Genomic DNA, 15,732 nt, shown 5'->3' with positions numbered 1-15,732 from the left:
AAGGCCTTAGGCCTCGATTCTGTTTGGGGGCTAAACATGAATATTTATTACTTGTAACTGGAGCTCTTCAAGATAGCTCTGCATATTCACATTAATGGGTATTGCACCTTCCAGTGGTGCCTAATGGTAGAACCCTTTCCAATCCGTGTCCGTTAGAATGCTTTCATGCCCCCTCCCACCTTTCCCCGCACAGCATCTCCAAACATTCTGAGGCTAAGGCTATATAAGGGGATGCATCACCCTCTACTATTTCAGTTCCTTCCACCACCAACCCAAGATATAGAACAAAAAGGGACTCCGAGAGGGAGGGGTGGTGGGTAAGAAGTGTGAATATGCAGAGCAATTTTGAACTCCAGTTACCAGTAAGTAACTTTCATTTCTTCTCCAAGTGGCTCTACATAACTCCACTTAAGGATAGTTTGATAAGCAGTACTGAAAATAACCTGGAGGAGGGAACAGAGTCCAGACTGAAGCACCACTCTACCAATCTACTATCAGACCTCAAAGCCGAAGCAAGACCATAATGCTTATTAAAATGTGTGTGCAGAGTTGCAGCTTGCAGCCGTGCAAATTTCAGTAACAGAAACTTGCTAAGGCAAGCAAAAGAAGCTGCCTGAGCTCTACTGGAATGAGATCATACTATCATAGGTAGAGACATTTTTGCTAACATGGAACATTTGTTAATAAATTGTTTAATGTATCTAGAAATAGTCTGGGAAGACACTGTGTAACCCATGTGATTCTTAGCATAAGACATGAATAATCAAGAAGATTTATAAAACATTTAATTCTATCTAAATAACAGGGCCAATCCTAGATCAAATGGCACTTCAAGCAAAGAGTATCTTTGATACTCCCCTCCTCCATCTGTTAAACTTTTGAATACTTTATTTTTTATTGCATTTATAGCCCATTTCACAACTTTGATGCACGATATGCATGCATGATTTATCCCTCTTATATAAGACAATAAATGTGCATGCTAGGATATGTAAATCTGTATTTATTCATGCCATATTTTAACAAATAAAAAAAATTAGTTTCCTCTAAGCTTATAAAAACTTTTAATGTTAAGAATAACTGAAATGTACTAACATCAGGAAATTGAACTGTGCACCAACAGTGGGTGGACCAGTATTAAACAGTGTTAGCGTTCTAAGGCTGTCACCTACTGTAACAACATTCAAGGAGGTTCGAGAAAAATGTAGTTCTCAGAAAGTCTGGAAGGTTTCATGAGATTCTACAAAGATCCAAAACATTCTAGGAGGTTAGTGAAAAATGAATCCACGTACAGAATACCTGAACCATTTTACTTCAAACATTCTATTTTCCTTTTTATCACTGACATCAAAAACAGCACCCTGAGCCCAGTGCCCCACAAGCCTGGCATCCCAGGCGACCTCCTGGGTTGGCTGCCCTAAATCCAGCCCTGCTACATAATATGGAAGAACATAGTAGGTAAATCAGATTCCCCCTTACTAGTATGTGGCTTTGGACAAAATACTGGCAAAAGAATTGTATGAGCTATGGGAAAATCAGAAAACCCTTTTGGAAAAAACGTGTTCAGGCCTAAGAACCACCTTATGAAAAGACATAAAAGAAGGATCAGCCATTAAAGTGTTTAATTCACTCAAACTTCTGGCTGATTTTATGGCACTAATGAATGTCATCTTAAGAAACAAATAATAAAAAGAGCACTCAGCCAAGGGTTGAAAATGAGGCTTCATAAGTGTAGTTAATACCAAATTAAGATTCCAAGGATAGACAGATTTTCTCAAAGGGGGATACAAATTGGATAACCCCTTCATAAACTTCTGAACCATATTATGCACAAACAGCAATTTACCATCAACTAAAAAGTGGTAAGCAGAGATAGCTGGCAAGTGAACTTTCAAAGATGAGTTAGATAACCCTTAAGTTTATATTCTAAAACAAGGTATGGAAGCCAAAACAGGAAAAATCAGATTTTCCCCTAATCCAAGCCACAAATCTGGTTCATTTCAAATGGTAGCACTTTCTGGTAGACAAAATTAGAATTTTTCTAGAATTAAGCAATACATCCTTCACAGGTGAGGAACATGATGGTTCAAGGTAGACAGAGTCAAAACTGATTGTCCAAGCCACCTGGTGAAGGGATTGTGGATCCAGATGAAGAATCCTCCCCCGTTGCTGAGACAAAAGATCTGAAGACAGAGGAAGACATATAAAGATTCCTCCAGACAGTTGAAGGAGATATGTAAACCACTGCTGACACAGCCAAATGGGGGCAATCAGAATAATCTTGGCCCTCTCATAAGAATGCAAAAATTAACATACTGGATTAAACCAATGGTGCATCTATCCCAGTATCCTGTCTCTGACAGTGGCCAGTGGCAGGTGCATTTGACTTTTTCAGTTTGGGGAGATCTGGAGTATGAGGTTGCATCCCTGAACATCTTGGCTAATAGCCATTGATGGACCTATCCTCCATTCGTTTATCTAATTTTTTTTTAACCTAGTTATACTTTTGGCCTTCACAACTTCCCATGGCAACGAGTTCTGCATTATGTGAAAAAATACTTCCTTTTGTTTGTTTTAAACCTACCACTTCTACATTTCTTGGGTGACCCCTGGTTCTTGTGTTATTAGAAAGGGTAAATAACATGTCCCTACTCACTTTCTCCACACCATTCATGATTTTATAGACCTATATCATATCTCCCCCTTAGTCATCTCTTTTCTGAGCTGAACAGTCCCAGACTTTTAAAACCTCTCCTTGTATGGAAACAGTTCCATGCCCCAATCATGTTCATTGCCCTTTTCTGCACCTTTTCCAAATCTAATATTTTTATGGTGGACTTCCCATGGATTTATATAGCAGCATTATGATATTTTCTGTCTTTTCATCTATTCCTTTTCTAAAGGTTCCTAAAATTCTTTTATCTTTTTGACTGTCACTGCACATTGAGCAGATGGTTTCAGAGAACTACCCAGAATGACTCCAATAGCTCTTTCCTGAGTGGTAAAAGCTAATTTAGAACCCATCATTTTGTATGTATAATTGGGATTGAATTTCATCTGCCATTTTGTTGCCCAGTCATCCAGTTTTGTGAGATTCCTTTGTAACGCTTCACAACTAGATTTGGATTTAACTATCTTGAGTAATTTTGTATTATCTGAAAAATTTGCCACCTCACTGTTCACTCCACTGTTCACTTTTCCAGATCACTGATGAATATATTGAACAGCACAGGTCCTGTTATTAATCCTTGGGGGACCCAACTATTCACCTCTCTCTCCATTGTGAAAACTGACCATTTATTCGAATCTTTTGTTTTCTTTTAATTGATAAAAGGGCAATCCTCTTATCCCATGATGGCTTAGTTTGCTTAAGAGCCCTTGGTGAGGTACCTTGTCAAAGGCTTTCTGAAAGCTGTATCCTGACATATCTTCCTCACTACCTTCCGGATCAATGTAAAGGGGGGAAAAGCATACAGAAGGTCCCTTCTCTAGTGCAGGAGGAAAGCATCTGATATGGACTGCCTGCTCTCAAGCAGAAGAAGCGATAGTTTTTGTTGAACCTCACAGTAAACAAAGCCCAACTGAAAAATATGCTCTGAATCAACTGATGCTTCAGAGACCATTCGCACATTTAAGAACTGTCCCTGCTGAGATGATCTGCAAAATTCAGGGCCACCAGATAAACATTGTGAAGAATGCACCAATCCCATAATTTGATTGCCTCTGCACATAGCTGAGTGGAGTAAGCACTTCCCTGTTTGTTGACACCAAGGTAGTATACATGTAAATGGCGCAAGTGTGTAGGGACAAAATCAGAACAGCCAAGGCAAAGAATGAGTTACAACTAGCAAAGAATATAGAGACAACAAGAAGGGGTTCTTCAAATGTATCAGACAAAAAAGAAAGATCAAGGATGGTGTGGGTCCGCTGTTCAATGGAGAAGATGAGCTGGAAACAGAAGATGGTAGGAAGGCAGAGTTGCTTAATGCTTTCTTTGCTTCAGTCTTCTCACAAAAAAATAAAATGTGACCGGATGACTAGCAATAAATGGAAAGGGATGCGGATCGGGATAAGTAAAGAACACGTGAGAGATCTTCTGACCTATTTGAATGAATTCAAATCAGTGGGGCCTGACGCTATTCACCCAAGGACCCTGAAGGAATTAGCTGGAGAAATCTCAGAGCTACTGGCAATAATATCTGTAAACTCATAGATGATAAGAGTGGTCCTGGAAGATTGGAGAAGGGCTAAAAAGGAGAAAAAGGAGGAGACAGGGAAGTATAAACCAGTCAACCTGACCTCGATACCTGGGAAGCTACTAGAGCAATATACACAACATTCAATTTGTGAATACCTAGAGGAAGAAGGGATAATCACTTGCAGCCAGCATGGATTTACCAAGAACAAATCATGCCAAACCAGCTTGATTTCCTTCTTAGACAGGGGAAATGGTCTGGTGCATGGGGGAATGCGGTGGACATAATATACCTGAACTTCAGCAAGGCTTTTGACAGAGTCCAACGTGACATTCTGATAAGCAAGCTAGAAGAATTTGGGTTGGGCGGAACTACCATTACATGGATACATAATTGGTTAAACAACCACAAACAGAGACTATCTATTAATGGAATGATGTCGGATTGGAGGGAAGTCTCAAGCGGAGCTCCACAATGATCTCTTTTGGATCTGGGGGTGTATAACATCTTTATTAATTGCAGATGACACAAAGCTAGGGGGAGTTGCCAACACTTTGGAGGATACAGCTAAAATTCAGAGAGATCTGGATAAATTGGAGAACTGAGCTATAAATAACAAAATGAAATTCAAAGACAAATGTAAGGTGCTACACTTAGGGAAGAAAAACCAAATGCAGAAATACAGAATTTGAGGGGGTGGGGGGAGGATGGGTAACTGACTTGGCAGCCGCACTGCTGAGAAGGATCTGGGAGTTGTGGTGGATAACAGCCTCAACATGAGTCAACAATGTGATGCTGTTTCAAAAAAAAAGCAAATGCAATTTTAAATTGCATAAATGGAGGCATAGCATGCAAGTCATGGTAGCTGATAGTACCGCTCTGCTCAGTGCTGGTTAGGCCTCAGCTGGAGTGCTGTGTTCAGTTTTGGTCACCAAAGTATAGAAAGGATGTAAAGAAACTGGAAAGGATCCAGAGGCGAGCGACAAAGATGACCAAAGGGCTGAATGCAAGCCTGTATAAGAAAGGCTGAAGGAACTGGGTATGTTTAGTTTGGAAAAGAAGAGGTTAAGGGGGGGACTTACTGGAAGTCTGCAAGTACTTCAAAGGCTGCCATAAAAAAGAGAGAAAAAAGTTGTTCTCTCTTGCCACAGAGGGCAGGACAAGAGGCAATGGGTTCAAACTACAGCATAGCAGATTTAGATTAAATCTCAGGTAGAACTTCCTAACTGTAAGACGAGTAGGACAATGGAACAGACTGTCTAGGGAGGTCCTGGAATCCTTCACTGGAGGCTTTTAAAAGGAGGCTGAATAGCCATCTGTCTTGGATGGTTTAGACACAACAAATCCTGCATCTTGGCACAGGGTTAGACTAGATGACATTTGCAGTCCCTTCTAACTCTATGATTCTATGACATAACACATAAGCACAGATTGTGCTTTACTACTTGCACAACCCTCCCATGCAAGTGAGAGAGGAATGATCTGAGGCCAGACAAATGGCTTTCAACTCCAACCCACTGAAGTGTAAGTCTATCTCCTAAGTCCAGTGACCTTGAACTGTAAGATGACTCATACGCATCCCCAATCATTGTTTAATGCATCTGAAGTTACCCTCTCCTGTCGTGACAGGGAATTGAACTCAATACCCCAAGAATGTTTGCTCTGACTGACCATCATGGCAATGAATCTAGAATGTCTCGAGGCACACTGACTTAGATATGAAGATTTTCCAGATTTAGACCTGAGACACCCAATGCTACACTGGCCTCATTCTCAGACACCTGAATGGAGTCACGTACGTAGCAGCTGCCATGAGACTCATGAGACACTGAAAAAAAATTACTTTCTGAGTTTGACATATCTGAATGTTTTAAAACATAGCACACTATTTTTTTAAAAAAATCTGTCTCTGGTAGAAAGGCTTTCCAAACTCCAATATGAAGCCTATGAATAAAATTCAATGAGCTTGACAGAGATTCGACTTTTTGACATTCAGAAGTCGTCCTGGGTCTAAAAAAAGGGTGGTTGTAAAAGCAATGTGGCTTAATAGATCCTCATGAACTACAGCCTTCAAAAGACAATCATCCAAATAGGGGCAAACAAAAACACCCTGCTTTTTCAATTAATATCCTGTTCTTGGAGGTAGCCCCAGAATGTTGAGCACCAAACAAGATGTCTCCTCCACAGGCACTGAAGGCAAATTCAGAAGGGACACCATTGCAATCCACTAAATCATGAAATTACAGTGTCCCCTCAGAAGGGCAAGAGGCAGAAGCTACTCCCACATGCTCATCTGGTGACAAATCAGGATCATAGTCTGTATCAGCATGCTTCCATTCAAAAAGAGGAGCTATCTCCTTATCCTCTTCTTCAGAGAGAGTATCAGGCACTGCTGTCTGAGATGCAGATGAATCTGGTGGAATCAAATCCAAGGATTTCATCCTTTACAGATGAAACATCCCCTTTCCATCTATATGAAAGACAACTGAAAAGTTCCTGTGATAGGCCCCAATTCATCATGGAACCCAGGATTGCCAGTCTGCCCAGCAACTGGGATTTGGGAACACACCCACAGGAGCAGGACCAAAAGAAGGGACAAACCAGGAGGAAATAGCTCTTTTTATTCTTCCTCTATTCTCTTCTAGATATGGGTCCAGCCTCAGATCCATGACAGAATGCACCAGAGACAAAAACCGACCTGAAGGCTGGAGTCAAAGATTTGGAGGCACAAGGGCCAATGAAATACTTGGATCCATCTTTTTAGCTCCCAAAGCTGTCAGGAGTGAACTCCTTCAACTGAGCCTTCAGGCAGATTATTGCGCAAAGCTGGGTTGCAGTAGGATTGCCTGATTGGCCGGCCAGGCTGATTGACTAAAGGGAGCCAGCAGGCCTGTGTTTAAGCTCAGCAGCAAGTTGCTGGCTGCACAACTATTATGCCTGCAGCTTGATCACTCCTGCGCCTGCCTTGTTCCTAGCCTTGCCCCTGCTTCCTCCTGAATCTGACCCTCAGCCTGATTTCTGACCTTGACACTTGACACCAGCTCTTGGCTCCCAATTCCTGCTCCAACCACTAGATATGACTCCTGTTCCTATGACTAAGCCTGACACCCACGCCTCAATCACAACAGAAGCTGAGACCAGAACCAACCTTGATTACGTGACCATAGCAGATCTGTCAGAATCGGGTGGATCTGAAATCCGACACTGGAGACGACAATATGACCCTTGTTTCTGGCATAGGCAGCTTCAAAGGCTGGATAGCTGAAGTAGCAAGAACAGTAGTTGGACTTGATGACGTTTCTGATTTCCTGGAACCCTTAAACTTTAACGAAGCCGAAACTTGGCTCCAACAGCTGCCCAGATCCAGAGAATTTAGCCACAAAGTCCTCCTTAGGGAGAAGCATTGGCGTAAACTCCAGCAGGTGGAATACCCAGAAGGAAAGTGACTCTCTCCCAAATACTAGAAACACATAACATGGTTGTCCGACTCCAGGAAGGCAGCAGGACATGAAGCACACTTCTTGAGTCCTGGCTTTGTCTTCTTCAGTTCCACAATAACTTGGAACCAAGCTACTAAACTTCCTAAAAACCTAGGTTTATCACGAAACAATGAAAAATTAACACTACAAATAGAGAAAAAAAATACAAGAACTGAACAGACCAGAGCTGTTCATTTCCTTTAACGGCAAGCAGTTGGAAGGAACTGAGGTGACAGAGGGCACTGCTTCCCCTTATATAACCTCACTCTCAGAACGTTTGGAGATGCAGAGGAGAGGAGGAGAAGGAGAGAACATTCTAACGGAAACTGCTTGGAGAAGGTACTACCATTAGGCACCCCCAGCTAGCATACTATCCATCAGTGAGAATGTGCAGTCACTTGAAGACAAAATCCAAAATAATACCAACTAACAGTGGGGGCCCAGTAGGTACGTGCATATTATCCAACACTATCTAAAGGGAACATGGAACAGAGGCAGAGGAGCATTTTCAGAACCCACCTGACTCTACTCAAAATCAATCCCTATAACTTTTTATTTTTAAACTAGCCAAGAGGGGGGTTATTTCATTCTTTAAAAAATGTTCCTATAACATTTTCCAGCCTATAGTCTTTGGATTCTCAAATTATTTCTGGCAGAAAATGAGATGGAATCTTCCCTTGAATCACTCTGTACTACTGGCAGATTGACTCACAGTCAGACCTTTTGCTTTATATTTTGTTGGCAAGAGTTCCATCTACATAACTATGCTTAATATAAAAGAATGCCTCTACCTTAGCCCCAGTACTTCGCAGCATTGTTGAACCATTTCATGGCATTATTTTAACTTTCATGTAGAAAGGAAGACTTGCCTGACAATGTGCTTTTAGCTGTATAAATCTGTATCATACTGTTCTTTTTCCGATAGCCCAGCAGCAAATCCGAAAAGGAAAAGTTGCAGCCTAAATTCTAACAGCAAGTGACTTTGACTTATTGCTGTGATTATACTAATTGCTCATCTTCCTAGTGGGAGGTTGCAGGAAGCTGTTTTGAGGTAATCAAGCTGAGATGCACCCTTCTATTTATAAGAGGTCTAGAAATCTTGCACTCAAAAAAAAATATTTAATTGAATCTCTCTCTAAAAACAACAGAGAGGATTTTTTTTATTCTCCTCTCAGCTATGCAGCACAATAGTTTATGGTTCAGTTCTCTCTCACTATGAATGCCTGTGAACTTAAAATGATCCTGCATAAAAGCTCTGCACACAAAGCTCATTATAGTATTTGTTCACAGATTGTGGATGCACTGCAAGCCTCCTACAGCTGTATATTCACTCCAGGATCTTCTCACACAGAGATATACAGTGCCACATTAACACACATATGACCAAGCTCCTAGGCAGCGTCAGTACAAAACTTAGAATGTTTCATATGTCAGTGATGACCTGCATCCCATTGCAGCTTAACGTTATGGCATCACTGAAATAGTTTGAGAATGCAATATGGCAACCCATCCTAATGAACAGTGCCCCAAATGACTAGGAGGAAGAAACACCCTGGTCAAGAACACCCTGGCAATCTGCTGTTGTTGCAAAAAGAGCAATGGGATCTTTAATCGCCATGAAGACCTTTCAAAGTCATGTCTACTTCTTCCCTAGCAAGCAGCATGGCAGTCCAGTTATCTACCTCAGAAACATGAAGGCTTTAGAACCTGGAGTTCTAAAGAATCTATTGGTGAAATTCTGTTCTCAGTAACACTAGTGCAACACTACTGATAGCAATAGAGTTGTACTGGTAGAACCAAGAGCCAAATTTGGCAGTAGTTAAAACATGGGTGTTTTTGTTCCGTTTGTACAGCACCTAGTACGGTGGGGTCCTGCTCCCTGACTAGAACTCCTAGGCTCGACAGTAACATAAATGATAAAATAGTAAACAGTAACCATAATAGTAATAATAAAGATGTTTAAGCCATTAAACCACCCATACGTTTCCAAAGACTTAAATATAAATGTAGAACAGAGTAGAAAGCAGAAGGAAAACAAATTTCCTCATTTTACAGAGTCACTGGACTACAGATAACAAAGGTAATATTTTTAAGCACTCATGAAACAACAAAACTCCCCTAAATAGTGCAGCAGATGGCAGTTTGTTTCTGTGTAACATACAGCAATTCATACAGAAACATCACAAGAGACTTTGCAACTCATTACAACATAGCCATGCAGTGACAAGTACACTACATACAGCAGCTTTCAATAGAATTCAGGCTCCCAGACACCACAGGGATGATGTGGTGTAAGAACCTCAACAGGCAGGAAATATCAGCAGGTATTATATACTGAAATAGGAGGAAAGGAGTGTAATAGGCAAGATGTAGGGAGAAGAACTAAGCTTGGGAAACTGGAAGACTTGGGAGAAGCATTTTGTTTTAATAGACAGGGTTATAGGACTCAGTGGCCAGGGAAAAAAGATGGGCTTTGAGATAGGATTTGAAGATAGACAAGGGGTCACTTAGGTAGACAATTGAGCTTAATATGAGGATGATGGAGAAAAAAGGCCAAAATTAAAAATCATCTTCTCCCTTCATACATCATCACAAATCAATAGAAATCTAGTAATTTGAGAATGAAGCAGAAAGAGGCAATTGTTTGCAAAGCCTGACAGTTCTATTGGCAGGCATGTCTGTTGTTCCTATCTTGATCTGACATACATGGTAAAGGTACCATGATGTATATAAGCCAAGAAAAACCCCAATGAGTTTCATTACCACGAGAAATGCAGGGGCTGGCTTCCTTCTGACAGTCAGTGATCCTGTTAGCTAGTCTTTTGCGTTGGTAGCAAAAGAAAATCCAGTCAACATATTTTAACCTTCACAGCAATTGAAGCACATTCTGATCTTACCAAAAAGGCAGATAACAAGTGAAGTACAAGTTCTGCGTCAAACAAACGACTAATGGAGGGAGGGGAATGCGGCTTTCCTCCCTCTCTCCCTCCCCCCACTCACTTGGCTTGTAGATCAAGTTAGTCACTTTCAAGGCTAAGGCACTGACAACATATTTTTTTCCTTGAATAAAATATAAAGAGTGGAGCTTTTCAATGTACTAATCTTTTGTGAAACAGTGAAAGTAGAACAATGCATTCCTTAACTCTAATAGACTGCAGGAAAGATACACTAATCTTACCTGATGTTGGATCTTAGCAGACTCTGAATTATATGTGAATTGGGCTCTGATCTAAGACAAAACATAAACTCTATGGGCTATCCTCTCAATGATATTTCAATACCAATGCAAAGGATCTTTTGGAGTGTCTTCTTTGTAAAAAATCTAACTGGTCTCAAAATTAGATGGGACATTTTGTTGAAAATAGCATGGTGTGGAGGAAAAGGGAGTTGAAACCAGCAAAACCTTCAGGTTCAATCTGGGTTTCACATACGTAGGAGTGCAGGAATTCCACAGCTTCACATTTGGAAAGAGGCCCAGATTGGAAAGTAAAAATAGAAAAGTGCGTATGTGACTTGAAGAAACTCAGTCGCAAGGAAGTAAAAAACAAACAAACAAAAAAGTTTCCTTTAGACCTAGATTCAAACTCTTTGGAAGCTGCAAAGTCCAAAATGAAACAGCTCCAGAGTTCCACTTAATTTTGGAACTTTTCATTCAATATTCTCACACAGGAAAACTATTCCAAGCAAAATCAGAGATTTTTCTGTCCCTTTTTAAAGTTGGTTTTAAAAATGACTATGCAAAGTGTCAGTTTGTGCTTCACATGTTTGTTTTAAAGCAGGACAATATTTAAAATGTGTGTGGCGGGGGGGTGTTATAAAAGGAGAAGCGTTCTGGTAAATGGAGAGAGTTACCATAATATGTTGTGTCTTGAAGCAACAGCCAACAACAGGGGGAAGCGCAGAGGGGCATGGCCTAGGGATTGGCCCTCAGACAGACAATACAGTTCAGGGTTGCTCTTTGGCCACTACAGTGGCAGCAAAGGAGTCATAAGACCTTATTCATGGAATACTAGCTCTGCATCTCTACTAGCTTACAAGAGCTCCTGGCACAGGAAGGAGGCCCTTTGTGGTATGTCTGGAGGAGGCATCCTAGAGATGGAGGGATGGCCTGGTGGTTCTATGTCATGGCTCTTTCCCAGTAGCCATAAGGTCCACAGGAGCCTTGGAGGCTGAGTGCATGCTAGGGCAGCCTTTGGACCTTAGCAGAACCCACTTCAAGGGATCATAAGCCTCCCCCCCATCCTTGTTCTCACCTGTACACTGGCACAGCAATGAATTTGATTAGCACCTTAGCCTACAAGTGTACAGGGGAAGCTTGTTCATTGCACCATCTTTTAACAAGGTATAGCATGAACTCCCTCCCACACATTCAAAGAAGGGATCCCCTGGCAAGTGCAAAAGGTGACTGGACCATGGCCCTGTTGATTAGAAAAATCTAGCACTTGCTCTCTCTATGCCTAGGCACAGTGTGGCCCTAGACCGAATGGTGCCCTAGCCAAGGAGCATCTTTGGTAACCCTCTCCCTCATTTGTTTATTAGTCGTTACTTACACTCTTTAAGTCTTAAAACACAAATACACTTTCACAATTACACAATAAAACAAGGTTCACAATATCGTAGCTGGGCTCTCACTTCACTTCAGTTCGTTCTCGTATCTCACTGATTGACTGGTGACGCCCTGCCCCTTATATACCGGGGAGGGCATGGCTGACAACATTCTAGGAGGTTGGAGGAAAATGTAGTTCTCAGAAACTCTGGAAGGTTCCATGAGATTCTACAAAGGTCCAGATCATTCTAAGAGGTTAGTGAATAATGAATCCACGTATGGAATACCTAAAACATTTTACTTCAAACATTCTATTTTCCCTTTTATCACTAACATCAAAAACAACACCCTGAGCCCACCGCCCTCCAAACCTGGCACCGCAGGTGGTTGCCAGGGTCGCCTGACCCTAAATCCGGCCCTGCCTAGGCAGGGGGACAATGCAGGGATGGACACCATAAAGCTATAAAATTGCAATCTGATGTATATAAAGAGAGGTGTCTTCTAGTGCTGAATAAATGAAGATATTGACCCAATTGCAAACTACTTTCCTCTGCATGCTCCTATAATTTGTACTTATTAATAATCCCACATATTTCATACCTATCTGTGTGAATAAACTTTTCTCACTATGAATTAAATATACAGGGCTTATTTCCTGTTGCTGAGGTTATTAGACCAGTGCCATCTGGGGACAGTGTGCGCCAAAATAATTCAATGAGTCACTCACAGTGGCCCCAGCTGGCACAGGCTGTTTTCATCACTACTCTCCCCAGGGGTTCTGCTGAGGAAGGACAGAATTACTTTTCAACCAGGACTACACATGCAGGAACCCCACCAGTGGAGGCTGTTAAAAGGAATCCCTAAAATGGCCTCTCCAGCCTATTGAGCAGGTTCTGGGCTCTGGGGCGAACAGGGTTCCAGTCACCTCACACCAGGGTCACTTTAGACAATGCTACCAGATCAATAGACAGGGGGAACCCATAATCCCAGTGCAAGCACCATAGTATATTAACCATTTATTTCAGGTCTGGCTGTGAACACTGCATGTTTTCCTCACCTCTCACCCTCACCCGGTTTAACAGGAAGCCTTCATTCCCTAACTCTCTCTATAAACACACACAACAATTCTCAACTCATTACTTAGTTTCTCCCACATTGGAACCCGGGATGAATCTGTTTTGGTGCACAGCTGACTTGGGACTCAATCTCCTGCAGTTAGCATGGCATAAACCATGCAGAAAACCACACCATGAATTTTGAGTCTTATTCCTGGGATTTCAATCAGATGTCGTTGGGTTTTTTGAGCTAACCTTGCCCAGCTGCAACCCCTTTCTATGCAGCCTACATCAGCAGGAACCTCCAACCCCAGCGTCTGCTAGTGTTACCCCATAGAAACCAGGGGCAAAGAGAGCCCATACATTTTAGAACATCATAGCATCTTATTTTGATTCTACTACTTTGGGCTTGTGCGTGCGTGCACATTTTAAATTAAAAAAATTAACAATACTGTCAATCTCACTGGGATATGTTTTGATCCAATATTTTCTTTCATACACTCCTCTTTGCGATCATTTTCTTTTAATTATTTCACAGTAATAAAATCATTTTGCTGACATTAAGAATAATCAGAAGTTCAAATAGATCAGCCATGAAACTGTGGAAAAATAAAGACAGCAGTAGCTTTCAGCAGCTCTATTTATAGTCTTTGAGCAACTATAGCTTAAATGAATACATTAAAAGACCAGTAATTTTACTGAATTATATTGTTCAATTTCAATTGTGTCTCCCAACATAAACAGCCCAGTGATTGATGTGTTATTGTGCACTTGTGGAGTATGTCTGTAATGAATGTGTTTAGGAATGACCCTCTAAGAGTAAATCAATGTCGGAAAGAGACCACTGTGGATTTGAATTCTGATTATGCTAAATCAGATTTTAAATGCTTAGAATTTCTGTGAGGAGAAAGAAGAAAAATCACTAGAGAATATGGAAAGTAATCCTGCATTGTCAAAGACGATGTGACCTAATGTAAATTGGTCATCCAGATCTTCAGCTGTGGTAAATCAGTGTAGTTCCACTGAAGTTAGTGAAGCTACATCAATTTATGTCAGTTGAGAAAATGGCCTCAAGTCTTGCAGCTTTATAACCTCTTCTGCATACATGAACAAAAGCAGCCTGCCCCCATGGTATGCTCTTCTTAGCCTCCTGGCCTTACACAGATGTTCCATGGAATTCTGGCTACGTAGAGTTGGATCAGAAAAGGGAGAGGTAGGGCAAAGTAAGGAATAGGCTAGTATCCTCTACAGCAGAACCATGTAAGGTGCTGAAGAGTCTACTTTTTGGCCTGAGATGGATTGGACAACTGAAGCAATATTGCATTTCCTCTCCCCCTTCTCTCCAACCTTGTAGAAACCTGAATGAGTGTATGGCTCTGGGAGCCCATTAATGCCAACTTACAGAGGGCCTACAATACTGCAACTCACATCAGATCAGATACATTCATTGCCCAACAATCTGTGGTCATAATATATAGCTCAAGGGTGTCACATAAGGCATCATATATAAACTGGTGGCACACTGGTCATGAACATCCTTGCCTGATGTATGTATAGATGGGGTGTAAAGAGTTATGCATGTATACTGGAAATATGTTCCTAAAATCTGTTTGGGGGGCAGACTAGGTAAACAAGTTTGACTTGGACAGAGTAGAACGGATTCAGCTATCTGGATCAAGCTTTGTAAGCTGGTGAACAATGAAAGTACATTTACATATAACATAAGTGGCTGAGCCTCAGCTCACGAGCTGCATGCGGGCTCTTCTACAGTTAAAGTGCAGCTCACAGAACCCCCTATGCGTCCTCCCCCATTCTCTGACTACCAGACTGAGGTGGGGAGCTCAGGACTTCTGCCCCACAGGAGGCGCCTGCCAGGGCTCTGGGCTTCAGCAGGAGTGGGGCAGAAGACCCAAGTCCCACCACCCTGCTTCAGGGCTGAAGCCCTGAGGCCCGGCAGGTGCGCCCCAACCTTCGGACTTCTGAAGATTGTTGTGTGTGGCTCAGACGGTCAGTAGGTTTGGCCACCCCTGACATATAAGGTAAACAAAACCATAAAGCTAAACAAGCAGGGGAGAAGACCACTTAACAATCATATCAGGGAACAGCATCTGCACCCCAGGAAACCCTTCTGGCTCTTGAAACAGACACTATAGATGTTGGGCAACATAATGGGGGCAAAGCCTCTGACTGCCAGAAGCTGGGGCAGGATGACAAGGGATGGATCACTTGATCAATGGGCCTCTTCTGTTTACTCCTTCTGAAGCACCTGGCACCAGCCACTGTCAAAAGACAAGGTACTGGCCTAAATGGACCATTGGTCAGACCTAATATGGCTGTTCTTATGATCTTAAAAAGACATTATAGTTATCCATCACTGAGCAGACATAAGGGGACAGCATCCTTCAAGCCTATGGAAGCTATATCCTCTTGGCCTGAAAGACAAGAGCTGCTGGAAA

Source organism: Emydura macquarii, unplaced genomic scaffold, assembly GCF_026122565.2.
Source record: "Emydura macquarii macquarii isolate MOO-44397 ecotype Brisbane River unplaced genomic scaffold, CSIRO-AGI_Emac_v2 contig_705, whole genome shotgun sequence".
NCBI lineage: Eukaryota > Metazoa > Chordata > Testudines > Chelidae > Emydura > Emydura macquarii.
The sequence above is the reverse complement of the archived record's forward strand: the minus strand, read 5'-3'. Positions refer to the sequence as shown.